Source organism: Acipenser ruthenus, chromosome 1 (assembly GCF_902713425.1).
Source record: "Acipenser ruthenus chromosome 1, fAciRut3.2 maternal haplotype, whole genome shotgun sequence".
In the NCBI taxonomy this organism is placed as follows: Eukaryota; Metazoa; Chordata; class Actinopteri; order Acipenseriformes; family Acipenseridae; genus Acipenser; species Acipenser ruthenus.
Window position 1 is genome coordinate 83,448,637 of NC_081189.1, and position 24,857 is coordinate 83,473,493.

The window sequence follows — 24,857 nt, forward strand, 5'->3', positions numbered from 1 at the left end:
GCTTTAAACCAATTAAGAAATAATTTACAGTTTAAGTTTCACAAAAAAAGTAATAAATAAATCAAACTGTAAGAATTTTCAAACCATGTAACTATTTGGGTGGGGTAATTCAAATAATAAATTTTGTTGTTTCTATGCTCCTAATGTGTGTGTGTGTGTGTGTGTGTGTGTGTGTGTGTGTGTGTGTGTGTGTGTGTGTGTGTGTGTGTGTGTGTGTGTGTGTGTGCTGTTTCAGCCCCTTTTATTTCAGTAAAAGTCTGATTTGTGGAAAGGGTAACTCTCTCTCTCTCTCTCTCTCCCTCTCCCTCTCTCTCTCTCTCTCTCTCTCTCTCTCTCTCTCTCTCTACATTACACACACAAGGTATTGCATTGGTTTGTATACAATGTCCATGTCGACATCTTTTGAAAACAAGCCCTGACAGCCCCATAAGCATTGTCCTTTTTAACTATAAGACAAGAATATTTACATAATACTTTAAAACTGATGATATAACCATGCTGTATGATTAATTTATTAATAGCATTATAATTAAATACCAAATCATGTTTTTCTTTACAATGAAGGGAAAACATATACTGTGTCGCCCAAATGCCTGGAATATTAGCAAAAACATGTATTATGTTTTCCCTTCATTGTGATCTTCTGCCATTGTGTCAATGTCTTGATGGCCTTCGAGAGCAAGATCAAGGACACAACACTGCAGTGATCCTGGGATTGAATCTGTTTCCTCATATAAGGAGATTGGTTTCAGATGCTGTGATTTCATGCCTCACGTTATATAATGCATGGAGATATGATTGTTGTGCAGATGTTTTTCTCTTTGGCATCAACGAGTAACTGGTGCCAGTTTCCAGTTCTGACTCGATCACAAGTTGAAGGCAGGGGTCCGATTTTGTGGCTTTTTGGATCTCTTCTGGGGATCGCACAGGAAATAGAGTGATTAATGACAAAATTGACCTGTTTTTCTGCTAGCACTGTAGCATGGCTGTTGTCTGTCTGAGGGTGAAAGTGGGTGCCTTGAAATGTAGTCAGCAGGATTGCTGTAGCATGCTTTGCATATGACATCAAATGTGTCAGTTTGAAGTAGCCATCTCTCAATTCTTGGTCATGGCATGGATGAAGGCTTGTTGAAGTTGGGCACTAGTGGCTTATGATCAGTGATGACATTTCTGTCCTAAATGATAGAGGTAAAAATGAAGACATCCCCATATGACTGCTTGAGCTTCTCTTTCAGTCTGGAAGTATATCTGTTCAACAGGAGAAAGTGCTTTACAGGCATATGCTAGTTTGTATAACTGCTCATTTTGGGATCTTTGGGTTAAATACATCTCCCAGCCCAACAGGACTGGTATCCACAAGTAGTTCTGTTGTCTTCAGTGGATCAAAGTAGGCCATCACTGTGTCACCTGTTAGTTTGTTCTCTAATGTGTTGCTGCAGTTGATGTCGTGGCACCTGAGAGAAGTAGATGATGAAATAGGGCAGATTGATTGGGGAGGTATAGAAGAAGCAGCCTGGAGATATGAATGTGAGAAAGAAGGTGATGGTAGAATGCTTAAGGCAGCACCATATAAGATTATAAGGCCTCCTGTTTGGTGTACAGTAAGAGCTCCGGTCGATGGTGCACACTGTTTGGAAATTAACATGTTCCATTATCAGCCTCAGAATTGAGAGAGTTGTGTTCCAGTGTGGGAAACTGGGACGGGGTCGGGGACCCACATGTATTTTTGTCAGAAGTACAGAGGCAAGCGAGAGCACATGGTCTTGATGATCAGGACATCTGTCAGATAATGCAGCTAACCATGCCTGCAGATTTGGTAGCATCACTACTAGCGGGCATTATTAGACCAAATGATGGGGTATGGGCTAATGCTGATGAGAGGGAGGCAGCCTTATGCAGTTAGTCGGTAACCGACAACCTAATTGGGACAGATGCAATAGTCGGAATTCGGGGGTGAATTATCTGCAGAGGAATGATGCCCTGTTTGTAGCACTATTGGTACAGCAGTACAATATTAAATGATGCTACTAAAATGGCTCTGAGTCAGAGACAGAGGCAAGGGCAGATGACAGCACATGAAAAAGAACCTGGGGTATGGCCTCTAGTAACATGGTGAGAACATTAGAATCAGATGATTGTGGACGTCCCTGTGTTTAAGTCTCGGTAGAAGGTCATCGAGACAATTGGTTAGTAGACACTGGAGCCGCTATCACAATCACACCATGATTTTCCCCAATCAGGCAAAACTGTTCAGATACAAGGAGTTGGGAGTGGGTTTGTAAAAGCAAAACAATCCGTTCTTTTGTTAACTAAAATTGGTAACTCTAAGGGGCCTTTCACACCTAATTCGTTTGACTGTTTGATGTGGATTGAAGTGTGGTTCGGTTCGTTTGGAGCTATATGTGAAACCTCTGACAGTGACATAATCGCACCAGGATGCGAAACAAACCAAACGAGAAAAGGCGGCCTCAGTTCATTTGAAAGCGAACTCGGTATGTTTACGACATTGCTCCCCCAAAACCTTTTGCATTGTGCAAGCAAACGCATTCAGGTTCACTTGGAAACTAACTGCTCCACACAGCAAACCAAACTGTGGAAGTGACGTAATTGATCAAACGCCAAGGAAGTGTCTGGCCTTTTCACTCAAACACATTTGACAAACTACTTGGAAAATGTCTTTAAGAGGGGTGACGTGGAGTACTGCTGAAACAGAAACTTTGCTTTAAGTGTGGGCTGATGTATACATCCAGGAACAACTGGAAACAACACACAAAAACACAAATATTTTTTCTGTGTTTTTTTCGAGCGCTTAAAAAGTAAGAGCTTTGAACGAAGCCCTCCACAGTGCTGAATAAAAGTGAAAAAAATGCGGCAGACCCACATTAAAATGAGAGATATGCTCGAACGCACAGGAAAAGCAAGAGCACAGCACTACAGTACCTGTATTCTCCATGATGGAAAAGGTTTTTCTACAGAGAACTTCCGCTCAAGTAAACGGCAAGAAAACTGAGCACGTTTGTAAAGGTGCAATGAGAAACCAATAGAATTCTGGTCCGCTTCTAGCAGCAAGTTGACTAAACAAACAAACTTGAATTCATTTACAAATAAAGTTTGATTTAATTTTCCAGGTCTGAAACTAAATAAACCTAAACTGAAAAAAAATAGTTTGTTTGCAAGTGAACCAAGATGCGAATCACTAGGTGTGAAAGTGCCCTGAATCTCAGATGCAAGTATGGATATGTAAAACACATGAGGAGCAGATACCATGCAAAAACAAGGCTATATAATTGATTTGGCTAACAGAGTAATGTGGCAGGGTGACCAGAATGCAGAATATGTTATAATTACAGACAGACATGCAGTTAGGACAGTGAAGGGTATGCTAAACTTGCAGAAGTACTGTGGCAGAACACAAACATGACTGTGGGAGGGTTTCAAATATGGAAATACAGATTAAGGGGAGGGATCCGCCAGCCCAGAGGCAGTACAGATATCCTATCGAAGCGGAAGCAGCAGTGGGTGTGGTAGTAAAGTCACTGCTTGAACAAGGCATTTTAAGACCTTGTGTTTCTTCAGTCAATTCACCCATATGGCCAGTAAAGAAGCCAGATGGTTCATTATTATTATTATTATTATTTATTTCTTAGCAGATGCCCTTATCCAGGGCGACTTACAATTGTTACAAGATATCACATTATTTTTACATACAATTACCCATTTATACAGTTGGGTTTTTACTGGAGCAATCTAGGTAAAGTACCTTGCTCAAGGGTACAGCAGCAGTGTCCCCCACCTGGGATTGAACCCACGACCCTCCGGTCAAGAGTCCAGAGCCCTAACCACTACTCCACACTGCTGCCACACTGAGATTGACAATTGATTACTGACAAATCAATGCACAAACGCCCTCTGCAGCATCAGTTGTTGCCCAAGCACCAGATATTATGGCAAGTCTGCAAGGGACAGCTAAAGTATACTCTGCTTTGGATGTATCTAATGGGTTTTGGTCAATTTCTGTACATTTCATTGTTTCATCAATGTGTGGCAGATATTTTGAAAAATGTATCTAAGACACAGCAAGTTATATAGTATGTAGATGATATATTGTTGCAAACTGAAACCAAGGAGGAACACATAGTTTTGTTGGATGAAGTATTGGAGCTGTTGGAGACAGCTGGATTAAAACTAAATCCAAAGAAGGCACAGTTGCTATAGCCAGAGGTACTGTTTCTGGGGGTACGGGCTAGTGAGGGTGGTAGGACCCCTGACCCGAACAAAATAAAAGTAATACAGACCTTACCACGACCACATACTGTAACAGCATTGTGCTCCTTCTTGGGCTTAGTTGGGTTTTGTAGGGATGTGACAGGGTGTCTGTCACTTGTGTGAGTATGTCTATGAGTGAGTGGAGATACACGCAGGATTGGTGCATTTGTCATGCCCCACAGGCGTGCAGCATTTATTAACACATAAGAGAACGAAGGTAAACAATCAGGTCATGTGACATTACCAGTGATGCTAACGCACAGAGGACACATACAGCAAGCTGTACAAAGGCAAAATAAAACACAGTACAAAAACTACAAATAAAAGGTGCCGTAAAAAATGGCTAGCGCTACTCCCCTAAACAGGAGGTCCCGCTGGAATACACTTCTCTCTATACTGCAGGCCTTTGTTGTCTGCAGTCGTCAACAGTCTCCAGTTCTCTCCAGTGGGATTCCAGACCTCCGTAGTGCAGCAGCCTCGACCAATCTCGGCCGGATGTTTTTAAGGAAGTGGACACTCAGTTGGGACACGCCCACCTACTGGTCAGGGATTAGCAGAACCAATCGCTTGCTGCCTTTCCCCTCAACCAAACACAGCAGGCAGCAAGTCCCAACCGAGCACCCGCTAGCAAGCAATTATTTCATTCAACATAATTATAAAAACACACAAACAAACACATTTTCACATGCAGGGGTCCCCTGCCACATATCCCCCTCCTCAGAATGGACCCCTCAGGGACCATTTGAAAATACCCTTCATTACACCATTATTTAACAGTAATTTACAATAATCATTTAACAATTGACTACAATTAATACCTAGCTTATCATGAATAATAATCCATCAATCAATTAATCAACCCTAACATAATAATTTACAATAAACAATCACAAAAGTCTCCTCTTTATGTGCATGGCCCCAGCCCTGCTACAAGGGGTTTTATAGAGGGATATGCAGAACATGCTCACCCCCTATATGAACACCTGAAGGACAAGAGAGGTAAGACAGAGGAACTGGACTTGAAACCCAGTGACCAAATTGCATGTATGTATCACATTTTGTATCATTGTTATTTATACCATTATTTCACCAGCCTCCAATATTTTCCTGACAGTATAATTTGCAGCCTATTTTAATATCCAAAATATGCAAAAAATATAATTTGCTGTTTTTAATTCCAGAGCTTTATTTTTTCTCAACATACTTTACCAAGCTTTGAAAGCCATATGTCTTTTCTATACTTTTGCACTACAGTGACATTTACCTGAAAAGTGCTGACACAAGACAAAGAGTGCCTAACCTCATATGGAAGCTAGTACTTATAGGAACATTCTGCTCATTGATTTGTTGATTTAGAAGAAACATAATATTTAGTATTGTCAATCAATTAAAAGTAACTGTGTCCAAAATTCTACATTGTATTGTCATTAACTGTACTGCAGTGCTAAGGTACAGTATATGAATCTTACTGAGAAAAAAAAAAAAGAACTATGCCTGACTCACAGTTTTAATCTTTTATATTTATTTGTTCAGATGTGATTTACACTTAATGGTTCTCTAGCCTTACTCTGACTATAATAAGTCATTACATGGCACTCAAAAACCTGCACAATTTGTTTTTTGTATGAATTCCCTAACTAATAAAGTATTTCCTTGGGGGATGACAGCAGAATAGCATTTTTATCACCGCCTCTGCAGTTGATTATTCCAGTCTTTGGGCATAGCCGACAACATCATGTGAGTAGAAGATGGATTGAACACATTGCTGGAGAGAGGATGCTGTATTTCACAACTGATTTGGAAGAAAGGCGAGTATTTGAGCGGCTCTGATTATTTTGATAGGAAAATCTAAAGTAAAGCATGTGGAAATGACGAGGTTGTGAGATGTAATGCAGCACAGCAACATTTACTTGCTTCTTGGTAAGTACTTTGGCACAAAAGTGAATTATTTTTCTAAATAATAAAGATTATTTTCATGTTTTGTATCCAAGATTATTAATAAAATATAAATATGGATTTTCATTTGTTTTACTTGGGATATGAATGATTTTCTTGCTATAGTATTCAGTTACTGTAAAAAAAAAATAAAAAAAAGAATGAAAATCTTACCAGTACTGGTGATTGACAGCTTTTGTCATTATTTACTACTGCTGTTTATTGTGCATGCGGTTAGGATACATACGTACTTTAATACAGACTATGTCAATCATAGAGTAACCATTTGAAGAATGAACTTCATATTTTTATACTGGATTTCAGTGAAAAACTCTATGCTACTGTAAAACACTGAACAATGTGGCTGTTTCTTAATATAATATGTTAACAATGTATAACAAAAAAACAAACACATTTCAAACCTCAATCAAATGGTACCAAACACATCAGTAAGTAAAAGTTACTCCACAGATAGGCCATTTATTAAATATATAAGTAGGGGACAATCTATACACTGCAATTTGTTGGTTTAAATGCATTTTGCTGGTATATCTTTGTAACTAACAAGTAGACCTAATTGATAATAACACAAATGTAAGACTTAAGGAGGGCCTGACTTCATTCAGTGTTGCTTATGCATTGGTTTGTGCAATATGCCTATTGTAGTGGCTGCATAAATCAAAGACAACATGCATGGGACAAAGCATGTCAGTTAATTAGGGAAGTAGCTGATCAGTTATTGACAGGAAAGAAGCCAGTGAAGGGGACCTAGGAAGTACAAGGCAGTCAAAAAGCATGGCTTCCAGACAGAGTTTTCTTTACCCTAGTATAGTTCCAAAAATCATGTTTTGAAATGGCAATACATGTTTGTTATAACATGTGTTTCTTTCAAAACTGCACATTTGAGACATAAAATGAATAGATATGCATGGCAGAGACATTTTATGGAACTGTCTTGTTAGCTACAATTACTTTAAAGTTGCTGTGTGAACTGTCTCCAGACTGTTTTTATGAAACCAAAAACATCTACAATATTTTTTTTATGATGAAACTATATTTAATTACATTAAAAATATCTAATTCGTACAAATAGTCCATGTATATCTCCTGTATAGAGGTGGTAGGCATCTTTAAAAGAAGATCTTGAAGGTGTCTTGAAAGTGAGGCTTGTTCTCAGTAGGGGAACTGTGAGTCTCTTATTGATTTGTGAAGCACCATATGATGATATTTCATGTGTTGACAGTGCTGTACAGTAAAACAAGTTATATTGTCAGGAGAGATTTAAAATATGTTAATATTATTATGGCTGTTCCCAGGCATTTTGGTATAACTTGGCCTCCTCTATAGAGATCTAAAGACACATTTCAGTTTGGGTGTAGACAATGGGGATAGATTTGATCAAATAAAAGTATTGCTCACAGAACAATTTCCATGACAGCAGAAGCTTTGTATCCTGTCTGCTAGCATTGTTTCCAGTGACTTTCACACTTAGATATGCACCTGAAATCTCCTTATTCTGAGTCCAATTCCAGTGCACACATTTGAAGTTTTTTTAACCTCAGATCTGTACAGTTGATAAAGGAAAGCTTGCAGGGTAATGTTTGATCTTGCTAAGAATATGAATGACATACTCACATATTTACTCAGACAGTCCCTGCCTGTCTGAAATATCAGGACGTGGCCTGATTTTCTTAACCGTTGAATAGTATTTTGTTCTGCACAGTAAATAAAAAATGTTAACTTAAAAAAAGGTCAACTTGCATTTCAGTTATGTGGAAGAAAGGTATGCAAACGAGTTTCCGTGTCATGATTTGGACCTGCGAAATTCACAGGAGAATTAAAACGACAGGACTAACCTGCAATTCAGTCCCAAACCTCCAGATTTCCGTTTAGCCAAGCTAAACTGATCTAAAGAATAATTAAGGAATCAACACATTCAATTCTGGATAATTAGAAAATGCCTCCTAATTACTAGGGACAATTATGGCCATTCTAGAAATTGATGCGTTTATACAGGAATGTGGAATATGTTCACAGGAATGTAAGGGTTAAATAAATGTCAGTAGCCATCTACAGCATTCTGTTTATTAATCTGATAGTATGTACTTTGTACTAATGGGATGAGCAATTCAAATGGTTCATGATTGTTTAATGATTGCTCATTATGTGGCTTACTGTGGAGGCTATATCGACATCTTGTGGCTAGAGGACTAAATTACAGGTTAGACAACAAGTCGTGAAAAACGCAGGGCCCTAGTCATGATGTCTGTGAGATGATAACCAAAAATTGAAACTCAAAACTCAAAGAACATTCTTGGCAATGAAGTACGTGCTTTGTGACTATGACCTCTTAGCTCCCTGACCCAGATACAGTCATGAGCAGAGCACTGAACACCAGCATCTGAAACGAGCTAGTACAAACAGATTCCCAACCATTTCCAAATTTAGAATTTGGTTTAGTCTTATTTACAATGCCACAGAGGTTAAAAATACGAATAATGTGTTTATGTGTTAATTGTTCGGTATAGTACAAATCTCTTATGCCAAAACTCTTCTACTGTTCTAAATTGTTCTAAATGTCTCAAGTCTAGATTGACACTTTAACAGGGATAGGGTAGGCAGACAAAATGTCCCCTAATAATGTGTCAGAAAATGTCATCATATTTGGTTGGATACAATATTATACTTTATGTCTGCAGAATTACTTGGATCTCTCATTATGAAGCAGCAACAACTTTATCTGTTGGCCTAATGTAGGTGTCATTAACCACCCACTACATGTTAATAATAAATCCAACACTGCTGTCTCTGCTGGTGCCAAACCTTTACTACCTCATACCTCATGAATCATTTGAAATACAAACTTCATATTTGTGGGGTTATAAAGACCAAACGTGTTGCTAAAGACTATTGATAAAGTATTAAGTGTTTTTACTATGTCATGTACAAGTTGATTACCATGAAGGGTAGGTGGCAGTGCAAATGCAATGAAGAAAACTAAAGTGTAATGCATAATTACGTATAAATGGCTTTTCATAGTATAGCATGTCATGCTGTAAATGTGCAGCCATTTATTTGTATGTTGTAATTTGGTGGATAAATTAATATTTTCCACTCTTTAAAAGGCCTTTATTTTGTCATTTTCTTCCTTTGATACTATGGCAACAAAAAGAAAATCTTGTGCAGTTACATAACAATCACAGAAGCTGTCTTTGTTGCCTGCTTTGTACAGCTTCCAGGAGTTATAATGGTAGGATGATTTTTAGGTGGTCAGATTTGTCACCATCTGGTTGAGATGCATTACATGTTGTTCAGTTTGTTACAGCTGGCTTACATTTATTTAATTTTCTTGTATTTATTACCGGTAAATGTGTTGGAGAGTTAATAGGATAAGTAGTGTAGTGTTTTATGGTGTTTTGGTGGTGGTTGGCAGGGATGGGGTTAATTCCTGTCCCTGCCAAAATAACTAGACTAGCCTGATTGATTTATGTGCACTGTAAAACATTTATTTTTAAATGAACACAGTAAAGTGATACATTAGGGAATTCACACAAACATTGTATACCTTAATTTTAAACACTATGTCTTGATTTTACAATTTTATAGTGTTAGATATTTTGAAAATCACCACTTCCAAATAATTTTATAAAATTAGTTCAGCGGATAAAAAAAATGTATTTCTGTCAAAGAACGATAGGTTACGTATGTAAACCCGGTTCCCTGAAAGAGAAGACGACCAACAACATTTGGGATATGCCTGCCACAGGTCAGCTATTTACTGAGCATTTTATGATTGGCCCCTCTGGGGAGTGACGTCCTCGGTCCTGCCTACCAAGGGATTAAGTAGTCACTCTGCGGAAATTACGTTCTCTTTTGCATCGAACCCGCGAATATGAGTGATGCTGGCGGTCATCTTCTCTTTCAGGGAACAGGGGTTACATCGGTAACTGTCACAAAGACGGCCGGAGTGGGTGGCGTCAGACCAGATGCAGGAAATAAAACAACAGAGAGGTGTGGTTTGGTGGAGCTGAGCGAATGCTTTCGCTCAGCATTTAATAAACAGAACAGAAAATAAAAAGGCCCTTGTGCCTGTTTATTTTGAGTTTTTTATTTAATAAAAGTATTTTGTTTGAACTGCAGTCTGTCTCTGGGCCTCATCCCTTGCGTCATCCTGTCACATGCACACATGTAGTGTCACATGTATTAAGAAGGAAAATAACAGCCGTTACCTCATTATGTGGCTATTTGCAATATGACAGACATAATGGAGTGGACTATTGATCACAATCAGCAAATGGATTGCGCAACCATCTTCATTTGCTGGTCATCTGAGTCCCACCCATAAAGAACATGGTCTCCATGTGAAGCAACACAGGTCACCAGGCTTGAAGTATACCTTTGGTATTCTAGATACCACAGGACAGAAGCAATCTGGGCACATAATTGGGCATCTGCTGGTTAAGCCTTCCATGTCTTAATACGGCTGTTTGCAGATTCAACAACACCTCATCTGTTTTGTGCTGCTTTTGACCCTTTGGTAGAAAATGAAAGGCTCCAAAAAAATAATTATCCTTGCTAGCAGCTGCTAGAGCAAGGGAAAACCAGAGACAGGTTACAGTTTTAATAAAGAAAGATGAGTATGTCAGTATGTAAAAAAAAAAAAAAAAAATGTGTGACTACAGATGTGTTAGACAGAAGGAAGTGCCTCGGATAAGGCTGCTATATTTTTTTGTAAATGTGTAAAAGTCTTTACTTTGAAAGATACTGTCGAAGGATCAACACTTTTTTTCTAGTTACAACTTTTCAATTTTTATCATTTTTTCATTAAGTATATGGAAAATAGAACTTTTAGATATTTTTTACATTTCTTTTCTTAATTAGCTGTAGAAAAAAAGTGTTTCCGTTGAAAGACACCTTGGCACAGATCTCAATTTAAGCATTATTATGTTTCTTCCAAATCATATTTTATGTTCTGCAGTGCCATTTCTGCTTGTCCGGGCACTGTGCTGATAACAACATAACCTTTCGATATAGAGGCTGTAACGGGGGAGATCTGTGCTGACTCTTCTGGTGCGTACCCTCACTTTGAAATAAATCGAGACCTTTTGTACCGTGTTGAAAAATTACCCCAGACGGGGGAAGTGCGTCACCAGTTGCTCATTCCTCAGACCGTTAACCCTTTGCGGTCCTATGTCGGACCAGGTCCGACATTACAATTTTCCCTTTCCGGTCTGATGTTGGACCCTGTCCGACATCATCAAAAAGACGTAAAACACAGGGCTAGTCGTTTATTCTCCAGAAAAAGCAAAGAAAACCATTCAATGGCCGAGTGAGACCGATAGGAGCTGAGAGAAAAAAAGGGCCGTATCTCAGCAATACTGATAGCCCCGGCACCACAGAGATAACATGGACATAAACAAACTAGATAGCTGCTTCTGCATCCAGCGCTCAAAGAATATCATGGACATTTGCAGAGCTTTTTGAGATGTTATAGTAATAAAATAATGTCTTGGATTGCATTATTGAGGAGTTTGGTGATAAAACGAGTGATCAGGAGATGATTTATCAGAATGCACGACTATGAAGAGGTATGTGAAAAATACAGCGAACAAGGGGCGGGGCGGGGTTGGAGATGCAGTACTGTCCTGTTGATATGCAGTGCCTTTTAAACCATGTTTTACTGTGAAAAGAAATACTTTTAAACAGAATGCTAAAATAAAACTGCGCGTGTGAAAATAAACTGGACCTGACGCGCCTGAGACGTGCTGAATAAATGGACCGCAAAGGGTTAAGGAGGATTTGTTGCAGCTTACTTATGCTATTCCCCTGTCTGGTCATTTGGGAAGGGACTATGCGTTATCCAGAAGCCATTCCCCTCCGATCTACGTCTGCTAAGTCTGTTGCCAATGAGCTCGTAAAGGAAAATTTATGTCCCGACTAGTCCGCCGAACATGTAAGCTTTTGGGAATTAAGACCATTAGGACATCTGTGTTTCATCCTCAAACCGATGGTCTTGTGGAGCGCTTTAATAAGACCCTTAAGAGCATGTTGTGCAGATTTATTAGTAGTGATATGTGTTACTGGGACCAGCTGATTCATCCCCTTCTCTTTGTGATCAGAGAGGTACCCCAGGCTTCTACAGGGTTTTTGCCATTCGAGTTGTTGTATGGGCAGAGACCCCGGGGTGTGCTCAGTTTGGTCAGAGAGATGTGGGAGGAACAGCAGGATAATTCGACCAATACCGTCCGGTACGTGTTGGACCTGCGCAAACGTCTTGAGTCTGTAGGAAAATGGGCGTATGACAATTTGCAGCAGGCTCAGCACAGATAGGAGACACAGTACAACCGAGGAGCCTGGTTACACACATTTCAGCTGGGGGATAAAGTACTTCTATTATTACCTAGTTCCAAGTCGAAACTTCTGGCTAAGAGGCAAGGATCTTTTGAGGTTACACGCCAGGTTGGGGCGGTGGACTATGAGATCTGCCAGCCGGAGCGAGCAGCAGATGACGTCACAGACCTGGGACCTGATCTTTCTGTGTTGGGGAGAAAAGGGTCGGTACAGATTGCAGAGGATTTGACACCAACACAAAAATGTCAGGCAGACTCGAGTAGCCCATCATCACATTGAAATTGAGCCGGGGGCACCAGTTCGCCAGAGGCCAGACTGTATACCTGAACGCAAAAGGCAGGTAATAAAAGTGGAAATTGATGAAATGCTTAGACTGGGGGTAATAGAAGAGTCCCAAAGTGACTGGAACAGTCCGATTATTTTAGTGGATAAGCCGGATGGGTCAACTCGATTTTGCATTGATTTCAGGCAATGATAAATCGAAGTTTGACGCTTATCCTATGCCCCGGGTAGATGAGTTGCTGGAGCGTCTAAGCACGGCTCATTTTATGACAACACTGGATTTAACAAAGGGGTACTGGCAGATACCCCTGACCCTGGAATCCAGAGAGAAGGCGGCGTTTTTGACTCCCTTCGGCTTGTACCAATTTAGGACCATGCCCTTTGGGTTGCACGGAGCGCCAGCCACTTTCCAGCGGATGATGGATCGCATTTTGAGGCCCCATCAGCAGTACACTGCTGCTTACATAGATGACGTGGTTATCCACAGTGAGGACTGGCCGAGTTATCTGTGTAAAGTAGCGGTGCTGCTGCAATCCTTGCGGGAGGCTGGGCTAACTGCTAACCCAAAGAAATATGCCATTGGGAATAGAGAGTCGGAGTATTTGGGGTATCGAGTAGGGAGTGGCCAGATCAGACCGCTGATTGCTAAGGTGAAAGCCTTGGCTGACTGGCTGGTCCCTACGACCAAAACCCAGGTGCGCACTTTCCTGGGACTAGCGGGCTATTATAGGAAGTTCATCCTGAGATTCGCCACGCTCGCTGCTCCCTTGACAGACCTCACCCGGAAGGCTGCCCCAAATACGGTTCAGTGGATGGAGCCGAGCCAGAGGGTCTTTCTCGCGCTGAAGCGAAGGCTGTGTAGCAAGCCAGTGCTGTGCAGTCTGGATTTCAGTAAGAGGTTCACCCTGCAGATGGATGCGTCAGAGACAGGTCTCGGGGCAGTGTTGTCTCAGGAGGTTCGGGGAAGCGAGCACCCGGTCCTGAACATCAGCACGAAGCTCCTTCCCTGCGAGAAAAACTACAGTACCATCGAGAAGGAGTGTCTCGCAGTAAAATGGGCAGTCGAGTCACTCCGGTACTACCTCCTGGGGCGACACTTCACCCTAGTTACAGATCATGCCCCCTTAGCATGGCTTCACCGGATAAAGGATAGCAATGCCAGAATCGCGTGGTGGTACTTGGCCCTGCAGCCCTATGCCTTCAGGGTAATCTATTCCATTGCCTCATTACTCTGTGTGAAGAACTGTTTCCTTACCTCTGTGCTAACGTCAACATAATTCAATCAACATGATTCTTCTTTGTTCCAGGCTAAATAGATTCAGTACTTTCAGTCTATCTTCATAGCTCAATCATTTAAGCCCTGAGATGTGTGTGGTTGCTCTTCTTTGGACTCTCCCCATTTATTATTACATTTGATAAGTCTGTGTTAAGATGATTTCATATGAGTTCAGGAGCTGCCTTTCAGTTCTTGTTGCATAAACATATGTCAAATAGGTTACTTCATTAACAGTGGCTAGAACTGAACAACAGCTCCTGAACTCAGATACAAGTACATTACCACTGAAAACATAAAAAATCAAAAGAATAAAAGATATATTATAACGGTGTGATAGCACTGTTATAAGTAAGTGAGACTGGCAGAGCCTTGCTTAAACTCGATTTTGAGGGGTATGTTTTCTCTTCATTTTATATGTTCAGTGTCCAGAGATTTTTTTTGTCCAAGTTTCATGAAAATCTGTGCAGTAGTTTTGAAGTTACAGAATCGTAGTTTTGACAAATTATGCACTGGGGAAACCGCACTGTGGTTGATCCCCGGAGCCAGCATTGCAGCCGTTGTGTGTGCTGATGTGCTGGGGAGGCAAAATAAGCTGATCCCTGGAGCCAGCATTACACTTCAGCCATCAACACCAGGCATAAGGATATCTACATCATCAGATAGAAAGAAACGCAAATGGATGGAGATGTAGATGGATCACATTAGTATACTGTAAAGCTACGTCTTAGTTGGTGCTTATCTTGGCGAGAGCCGAGTTCAAATCAGCATGAAATTCTAACATCTACTCTCATGTAATGGAAACCATGTTAAGCTAAACCCTGGATGCAGTACCATGACTGACAGCGTTATCTCCAATGGGGACTCCAGAAGTTGATGTAGCAACAAATTAAATTGTACCTCTTAAATATTTACAGCCAAGATATTATTCAGTATATATTTCGTTTATATGCATTATATACACTTTAAAACATTAGCATAAGATCTATATTCATAATACTAATATATTGTGTATGGTAACGTATTACAAATGAAGTTCTTGACTAAAGTTCGGGAGGAGGGTCAGAAACCAATCTCTGTGTCACCAAATTGAATCATTAGCTAATTAAGATTGTTAGCACTATAAATACCCTCTTCACTTCCCTCTCAGTAGCGTTTCAATTTCATCGTAACCCACCACCTCCCCATCTCCACCGTTCTTAAAAACAATTTCTGTGTTTTATCAATGGGGGTCTCTGCCTCGTCCAGTAGGCCAGGCAGCGAGCCCTCAAACCAAGTTAGGTTTGATGCCAAATGAATGTGTATATACAACATACTTCTCTGTAAAATCGCATACTCCGCATTCTCCACAATAAATATTTGTACTAAAACATTTTGTGATTGGTGTTTGTCCCGAACTACTGAAACAATATAATGTGCATGATACTTAATATTAGCAAATGTTTGAGGGTTTGTTTCTAAACACAAAAATTATGGATTTGCAGCATTTGACTGATCATTTATGTTCCGAACCCTCCTTCCGTGTGATCTGTGACGCACAATACATACAATATAGTTGTGAATACACTAGAGTAGCTGCATTTTAACAGAAAAAGAAGTAAAGGCAGTGCTTAAAAATGTTTCTCTATTTATTTATTTTTGTATGTCATTTACCCCAGTGTTTTGTTTACATGTTGAAATCCCTAGTTAACAGAGTTACAAGTATCTGGGAGATCCTGTTGTTCATGGCTATTATCTTGTTTATATTAAGCGATGAAATGGTTGAATCGATTGTATGGAAATGTGTCGATCTCCTAATGACGACATTTGAATCAATGTACATTTTTAAACAAGGTATAAATATAAATATACCTGTAAATACATTTATGAATATAGAATTCAAATGTCATTCATGCACAGCTAATTTTACACAAGTTCTTCAAATTGACGTGCTATCCGTAAGGAAATGAAATGTAGTATCAGGTTTCTCTGCTACGACTACGTTTTTTTAGTATCCTTTTCAAACTCTTACTTGTCAAACAGCCGTAGAGACATGTTTGTCAGCACACTTGTCAGAAACTATATATGGTCATTTTATAGAAGTGATCCACTACATATTTCATTTTGAATAAAAAGTTGTTGTCTTTATTATTAAAACATTGCTGCAAAAAATAAAACAACGTGTTTTGACACCAGCTGTGTCTTCATCAGGTACAAGAGTAGCATTCAATCTCAGCTGAGTTGGATTAGCATTTATATACACCTGAATTACCCATCAAGTAATATATTCATGTTGTTATTAATAATCAATCAGATAACTAACCTAATATAAACGTAACTAAAGTATTCATGTTTTAAAAAATTGTTTAAAATGTAATAGCCTAATAATAATAGCTTGTTTTATGTATGAGTCAATGTATATGTGTATAAGGTATCTAAAATGTGGTCCTACTTGGGAATGTTTGTCATAATAGTAGAGAATTTTTCTTATACAAAAACTATCAGCTGCACCACAAATAAATAAAAAAAATAGCAACCCAAAAACTTCCTTTATGACATACAGAGAGGACTGCAATCTAAAGGAGGGATCTACTTTCCATTGCATATAAATATCATGATTTAAAATCGCCAACAAAGGACATGATTGCCCGAGTACACAACCAGGAATGTAACTGACTGCTCAAGAAAAGACCAACAAAAATGTTACTGCTAGATCTCGATTCATCCATGACATACAGGCAGCCATTTTCAAAGAAGCGGGAGTCATTGACGGGGAGATATCAAGTAATAAAGAGGACTCCTCCAACTCGGGGGATGATGACTAGGAGAGATTAGTTGTTGTTATAGGCATGTTCATTTAGCAATATACAATTTGCTTTACCAATATGCTTAATAGATGCGTTTGCAGCATTTCATTGCAAAAAAATGTAGTATTCCTTTGTATAAATGGGTCTTATATGCGTAATTGAGGTTGTATGTTTATAAATGCATCTTTATTTCGAAGGAATGTGGTATTTATTTATTTAGAAAATGCTGTTTTTTTTGTCAACCAGCAGCCTAGATTCGAGCCTGCAAGGACATAGCTTCCTGCGCTCAAGCCAGGCATTGGCTTTTATCACTAATCCACAGGACCACTTTTGTTCAATTTTAATAGCATATATTCTATTCTAAACTAAACTCAGAAATCTCATTCCTGCGTGTAACATACAAAATGTTCAGTCGGTGTGTTGCATTTATGGATGTCTATCTAAACCCAAAACTTATCTTTATCATAAGATGGACAAATAATGATAATAAACACTGTAATACAATGTACAATAAATAGTATTTCCTACCATATTGGTTTTGTTGTGGTAAAATAAGGAAATTAAAATAAGGGGATAACGGCAATTGAAATATATTCAAGTTAGTTACAGTAAATCTTTTTAAACCTGAAAGAAAACCACTTGTAAGTATCGTAAACATTTCTAAACTACTGACCTGAAAAAATGATCAAGTTTTGCTAATTTTTTTGCAGATTGTGCAAGACTTTCTACTTTTTTCTGGACTATTTTCTGATATGGCATTATTACACACGGTAGAAATCCATGTGCTTTTGGAGCCCAGTATAAATGAGAAATTACAATACAAATCACTAATAATGATTGCAAACATCATAAAATAGTATGCCAAAGAGTATTGTTAAAGACTAAGGAGCTACGTATTCTTTAAAAACACATTCTGTTGTAGGACAAAATTATTAGTTGGGTTGTTGTTTTTATGAGTTGCTGCATTGCCTAATTATTTCCATTTAAATCAATCCAGTTTTAAAGAAACACGTTTTTATTATCTAACATGTCTTCCCTCTTTCCTGCATTGACATTTCTTATGGTAGAGTATGCTGTATGTACTGTGGATGTAGGTTAATGTGATCTACTTTTTAATTGTACCAGGGGAGATATGTATGTCATGTACTGTATTAAACAAATCTGACAGAGATGGAGAAGAAACCCATAATGTATCACAAGGCATGTTGGGGCCATGCTGTGTGTCATTCAGACATTATGAATTGTTGTGTCTCTGAAGAGCTGTTCACAAACATGGCTGCCTGTGCGTTTTCTCTTGTGCAAATTTGAATGGCATTTATTTGTTAGGGAGTCTCATTTTCTTGCCACAGTTGCTAAGGCATCAAAAAATATTCTCCAGCCTGAATTTGTATGTTTCTCAATGCATTTGAAATTTTGATTAGTTAGCTGCAACTCAAAGGAATATAAATTAACCCATTCTATTCAGAGAGCTAGACAATATGGGCCATATTTTCAGTGTTTACTCCAGTCTTTCATTAACGTCTGTTATTTGAAAGAGGAAAAACGGCTGTTACTTTTACCAAATTAGAACTAAACAACTAAGTAAAACCCTTTGGGTCCTTGTGGCAGGGCTGAGGCCTGCCCCTGAAAAATATGTTTTTTGTTTGATTATAAATAACATTGGTGGAGTTTGTAACTAAAATGTGTTTCATTTGTGTAATTTGAAAGTGTTGGATATGACAGGGCTGGGAGGTGAGACTTCCCTCCCTGCCTAATTGAAAAGAATGTGCAGCAGGTGGACCGGTGTCAATTGAAGAATTGATAATCAATTAACCCTGTTCACTTGCCTTTAAAAAGTGGCTGGATGGCCACCTCCTTGGTTCTTCTTTGTTTGTTCTTCTTTTGTCTGGTTCTGGTCTTTGTGTATGTGACATTGTACACCCCGCCCCTGGGTGTATTACATTATATTATTTGTATTATGTATTATTATTATTTAAAATCTATTGTTTATGTGTGTAAAAACACTGTATTTTATTGTTAATTGTTTTGCAGCATGGATTTGGTTAAACTTCCTCATCCATGCTAAACTTGTGCATAATGTGACCGTCTCCAGGTTAATTAATTTATTACTAATCTGGAGACATGTATAAAAACATGCAGCTTTGGCTGATCAAGGTTAGCGTGTTCAGAGGTGGAATGAGAGATGTGAGTCGTGAGATAAAGAAACTAATATCTGAAACAATTACTACCCATGTTGTTTTGTGAAAGTGTTTGTGTTTTGTTCAAACCTTTTGTTTTGTTTATTTTGTATAAAAATGTGCAAGCAGCGCTTCCATGTCTGTCTACCTCCTGGCCTGACATCACCACCAGCCATCATTTTCACAATGTACCAGCGTAGAGACTTATGACTGTGTGGATAACCAGGGAAAGTGAACCAAGACCGAGGACCATCGTGTGGATGGTAGGGATTCATTTAGGGGAAATTTAATCCCACCAAAGTTTACTTAGTTTGTATAGTGAGAAGGGTCCAGGTGCGGAACCTGTCTTTTAGTGGGAGCTTGGCCACCTTTTGTTTTATAGCTGTTTTTTTCTTACTGTTTTGTTTTGCATTTTTGTATTGTCATGTACATTGTGTTTGTGTATAATATTTACTTCTGCTGTAGGGCTACCATTGCTGGTACCTACTGGCGGCCACCAACCACTGCAGCTTCCTGCAACCCCTGTGATTTATAATGTAATTGTATGTAAAAATAATGTGATATCTTGTAACAATTGTAAGTCGCCCTGGATAAGAGCGTCTGCTAAGAATTATTAATAATAATAATAATAATAATAATAATAATAATAATAATAATAATAATAATAAAACCTGGACACATGAGCGGTGTTTCAACTGCAAACCCTCTGTGTCTCTCTCGTCTCAGCGGATACCCACACAGTAACATAACACCGTTTAACAGTCCTACTTTATAACAATTTTGCTCCAGTGTATAATGTACTGTTTTTTTGTTTGTTTGTTAAAGAAAAATACAACTGGAGGGTTTTTAATAGAAATTAATTTTGATCTTGTTCTACTGTGGCAAATACATTGCCTTTTCATCTTTCAAACTGCTGTAGAATTGGTTTAACAAAAACAAAGAATCCATAGGGACATACTGTAAGAGGAATAGCATCTCTGATAGAAGAGTTTGTACAAATGAATTCAAATACTTATGTGAAAACATTTAGTTGTGGTTGAAAACTGGACTAAGTTTATATCAAGTGTATCATGAACGACTTCAGAGTTTTGGCTTGAGATTACAATAGACAGCGCTGCAAAATGGTCAATTTGTATTGGACCTTGAAATTTTACCATGTGAATCATAAAATATAACTGTGTACATCAAAGTGTAAGGAGAATATATGAGATACAAATGAGCAATCATTTTAACTTCAAAAACCTTTGAAAAACACCTAGTTTTTAAGGTGTTTGTAAACATTCCTTAAGGTTCCCAAATGATTTGAAACAAGAATAAAGTCTTGTGGATACTAACCTTCCTTATTTCATAAAAATGGTGGTTAGTTTCTTTATTAACTTATGTGTTAAAGTTTTGTGAATAGAGCCCTATATGGTGGTTCATTGAACAGTTAATGTAATCATCATCCCATCTAATAATGTGTTGATGCATATGAAATAAAAATGTTAAACATATGGAGGCATTTATTGGGACACATTTGTTATAACAACAATTTAAGTGAAATAACAAATGTAAAATTGATACAGTTTAACACCCAAACTGAATTAATATATGCAAGGTTGATAAAATGAAACACCTATTCAATTAATTCATAGGACAGGAGCAAGGGCTGCGTGGAGGAAGAACCTGTGGAGTTGAGAATAGGAGAGAAGTGCTTTGTGACTTAGGAAGAAGTACAGGGTTTCCTATTGGCTCGCGGAGAGATATTCTCGACCGACTCACTCACACAGAGAAAACACCTGCTGTACTACTGCTCCATTTTGATGATACGCATTTTGGATTTTATTATGGTTTGATCTTGGTTAGCGGTTTGTAAATAACTTCTTTCATTTCTTTGAGTACTGCCAGCTCCTCAAGCTCCTGTTGCTGTCTCATTTCCTGCAGCTCCATTTCTAGCATACTTACTAGTTTAATCAAGTCCTGGATTGTGCGGCACTTTACACACACTTTGTTTAGCTCTGCTGGGTTGTCTCGGATTTCCCACATCATGCAGGTATCACAGACTACTGGCTTGAAGGTCATGTTATTATTATTATATATATATATATATATTTGTAAGTTTAAGTTTAGTTTCTGCAGCTGTCAATCGGCTTTCAAACTGCTTCTAACTGCTCTGCACTTTTAAAACGATGCTCTTCTCACACAATGTCGCTCCCACGCTGTCGGTGGAAGAACTGCCTCGCTTTGTTGTGTTTCTTTTGACTTTCTGAAGCAAAATGTGTTAATTCTATAGGGTGATGCAGACCTTTTGGCCATAGCTGTAGGTTAGTACCCATTATCTGTCTAACTTGTTCCAATCAGTTAAACCAATTGGTACGCTGCAATCAGGATTAATTTAGTATAGATATGTAGGATTTTCTAGTCCGCATTTTAGTCCACTTAATGTGGACCAAGTCACTGGTACACTGCAATTGACCTGTTATGTTTAATGGTGAAGGGGGGCTGACTGAACTGATTTAGTAATAATCTGAATGTGCAGTTAGAAAAGACACTTCACTTTTATGTATTCAGTATTTTTCACTTGTATGAAATGAAGTTTATAATTAAAGTTCGGGAGGAGGGTCAGACACCAATCTCCACGTCACCAAATTGAATCATTCAATTTACACATTAGCTAATTAAATTGTAAGCACTATAAATACCCTCTTCACTTATCTCTCAGTTGCGTTTTGATTTCATCGTACATGCACGCATCATGGTCTGCAGTCTGGATTATTCCGTTTCGACGGATGATGATCTGTTTGCTGTTTCCCTGGAGCCGAGATCCACGCAACCAGTTCAACCAGCCCTTCCCGGGCCAACTCCACGACAACTTCGGTTGGCGGTATTACCACTCCAAACTTCTCTGCCCAGATGTCTGCTTCTCCTGTCTGCTGTGGCTCCCACCTGGCCACTCGTTCCTCTGCAACTCCTGACATCAGAGACTGGACGATCTCCCGGCTCCAGCTTTATCTTCGTAGCAACAACATCCCATTCAAATCTACAGCACGTAAGGAGAATCTGTTTACTTTATTTCATCCTTCCCGTCGCAGGCGCTATGACGTCATCACAGATCGTTGCTTTACCCAGTGTTGCCAAGTCTCACGACAAAACAGGTGTTTCTACAAATTCCAACCTGTGACTCTCAAGAAACAATCCCAATTTCCGCTTATTATATGCGGACTTGAAACACCTCGCCCCGCACCGACTGCCTCTCCACAAAGCGCGTCTACATCCGGAAAACTCCGAAGGCGGGACCACAGCACCTGTCAATCAAATGCTCATTCAGCAGTTCCTGAGCATGCTGGCTCCAACTATAACCTTTCAGGTTACCTCCCCTCACTGCAGGCGTCCAGCAGGCCCCTGCAGTGACCTCTTTGGCCACTATGGGCATCCAGCAGGCCCCCATAGTGCTCCCTTCACCTCCAACTATAACCTTTCAGGTTACCTCCCCTCACTGCAGGCGTCCAGCAGGCCCCTGCAGCGACCTCTTTGGCCACTATGGGTGTCCAGCAGGCCCCCATAGTGCTCCCTTCACCTCCAACTATAACCTTTCAGGTTACCTCCCCTCACTGTAGGCGTCCAGCAGGCCCCTGCAGTGACTTCTTTGGCCACTATGGGCATCCAGCAGGCCCTCAAAGTGATTCTCTCTGTGAAATGCTTTTCTTTCTGCTCTTCAGCAGTTTTGAGCATTTGTATCCAGAGATTGTTTTGCCAGATTTGTAATAACTTCATTGAAGGAACCTGTGCTATTCCGCCTGTAACTTCCATCATTTCCGCTCACCGTAACTCCACCACACCCAGCATCAACAGTCCCTCACGAAGATTGCTCCCTGCAATATGCAAATCGACCACGCCATATTCTTAATCAAAATTGCTGGGAAAAACGCATGACTGGCTAAAGCCAATATATCAAACACATTTAAAATCATGCCAATTGAGCCTGTCCTCAGGGGACTGTATTTTTTATATTTCCACTTTTCTGTCCGGTCCCACTCCTACTAAACGCAATCTTCTGTCCCTCCTAGGCCATTTAAACTATATGGGAGCATGGGAGGATTTGCAGACAAGAGGAGGCCATTCAGCCCATCTTGCTCGTTTGGTTGTTAGTAGCTTATTGATCCCAGAATCTCATCAAGCAGCTTCTTTGAAGGATCCCAGGGTGTAAGCTTCAACATTACTAAGTTGGTTCCAGACCCTCAATTCTCTGTGTAAAAAAGCGCCTCCTATTTTCTGTTCTGAATGCCCCTTTATCTAATTTCCATTTGTGACCCCTGGCCCTGGTTCAAAAAGTCTCCTGGGTTGACTTTGTCAATACCTTTTAGGATTTTGAATGCTTGAATCAGATCACCGCGTAGTCTTCTTTGTTCAAGTCTGAATAGCTTCATTTCATTTAGCCTGTCTGCATACGACATGCCTTTTTAAATCCGGGACAATTCTGGTCGCTGTTCTTTGCACTCTTTCCAGAGCAGCAATATCTTTTTTTTAACGAGGTGAACACAAAATTCTAGGTGAGGTCTTACTAATGCATTGTACATTTTTAACATTACTTCCCTTGATTTAAATTCAAAACTTCTCACAATATATCTGAGCATCTTGTTAGCCTTTTTACAGCTTCCCCACATTGTCTAGATGAAGACATATCTGAGTCAACATAAACTCCTAGCTCTTTTTCAAAGATTCCTTCAATTGCAGTATCTTCCATATGCTATTTATAATGCACATTTTTATTGCCTGTGTGCAGTACTTTACACTTCTCTATTAAATGTCATTTGCGATGTGTGTGCCCAGTTCTGAATGCAGTCTAGATCATTTTGAATGACCTTCGCTGCTGCAACAGTGTTTGCCACTCCACCTATTTTAGTGTTGTGTGCAAATTTAACAAGTTTGCTTACTATACCAGAATCTAAATCGTTATGTAGATTAGGAATAGCAGAGGACCTAATACTGATCCCTGTAATACACCACTGGTTACCTCACTCCATTTTGATGTCTCCTCTAATCAGTAATTACAGTTGGGAGCAGCTGCTCCCGCGTTCCCCACCCCTCATCACTGCAGGCGTCCAGCAGGCCCCTGCAGTGACCTCGCTGGCCACTATGGGCGTCCAGCAGGCCCCCATAGTGCTCCCTTCACCTCCAACTATGCGTCTACATCCGGAAAACTCCGAAGGCGGGACCACAGCACCTGTCAATCAAAGGCTCATTCAGCAGTTCCTGAGCATGCTGGCTCCAACTATAACCTTTCAGGTTACCTCCCCTCACTGCAGGCGTCCAGCAGGCCCCTGCAGTGACCTATTTGGCCACTATGGGCGTCCAGCAGGCCCCATAGTGCTCCCTTCACCTCCAACTATAACCTTTCAGGTTACCTCCCCTCACTGCAGGCGTCCAGCAGGCCCCTGCAGTGACCTATTTGGCCACTATGGGCGTCCAGCAGGCCCCATAGTGCTCCCTTCACCTCCAACTATAACCTTTCAGGTTACCTCCCCTCACTGCAGGCATCCAGCAGGCCCCTGCAGTGACCTCGCTGGCCACTATGGGCGTCCAGCAGGCACCCATAGTGCTCCCTTCACCTCCAACTATAACCTTTCAGGTTACCTCCCCTCACTGCAGGCGTCCAGCAGGCCCCTGCAGCGACCTCTTTGGCCACTATGGGTGTCCAGCAGGCCCCCATAGTGCTCCCTTCACCTCCAACTATAACCTTTCAGGTTACCTCCCCTCACTGTAGGCGTCCAGCAGGCCCCTGCAGTGACTTCTTTGGCCACTATGGGC

At 39.9% G+C, this 24,857-nt stretch overlaps 1 protein-coding gene across 1 annotated transcript in view; it reads left to right on the plus strand.

Annotated features, from left to right (window-relative positions):
- Nucleotides 1-6,061: 6,061 nt before the first annotated feature.
- The window catches only part of LOC117421180 (uncharacterized), a 100,536-nt gene continuing 81,740 nt past the window's right edge, over nt 6,062-24,857 (plus strand). Inside the window, exon 1 of the mRNA XM_034035241.3 lies at nt 6,062-6,186. The gene's annotated coding sequence lies outside the window, so the exon portion shown is untranslated. The remainder of the gene's footprint in view (nt 6,187-24,857) is intronic.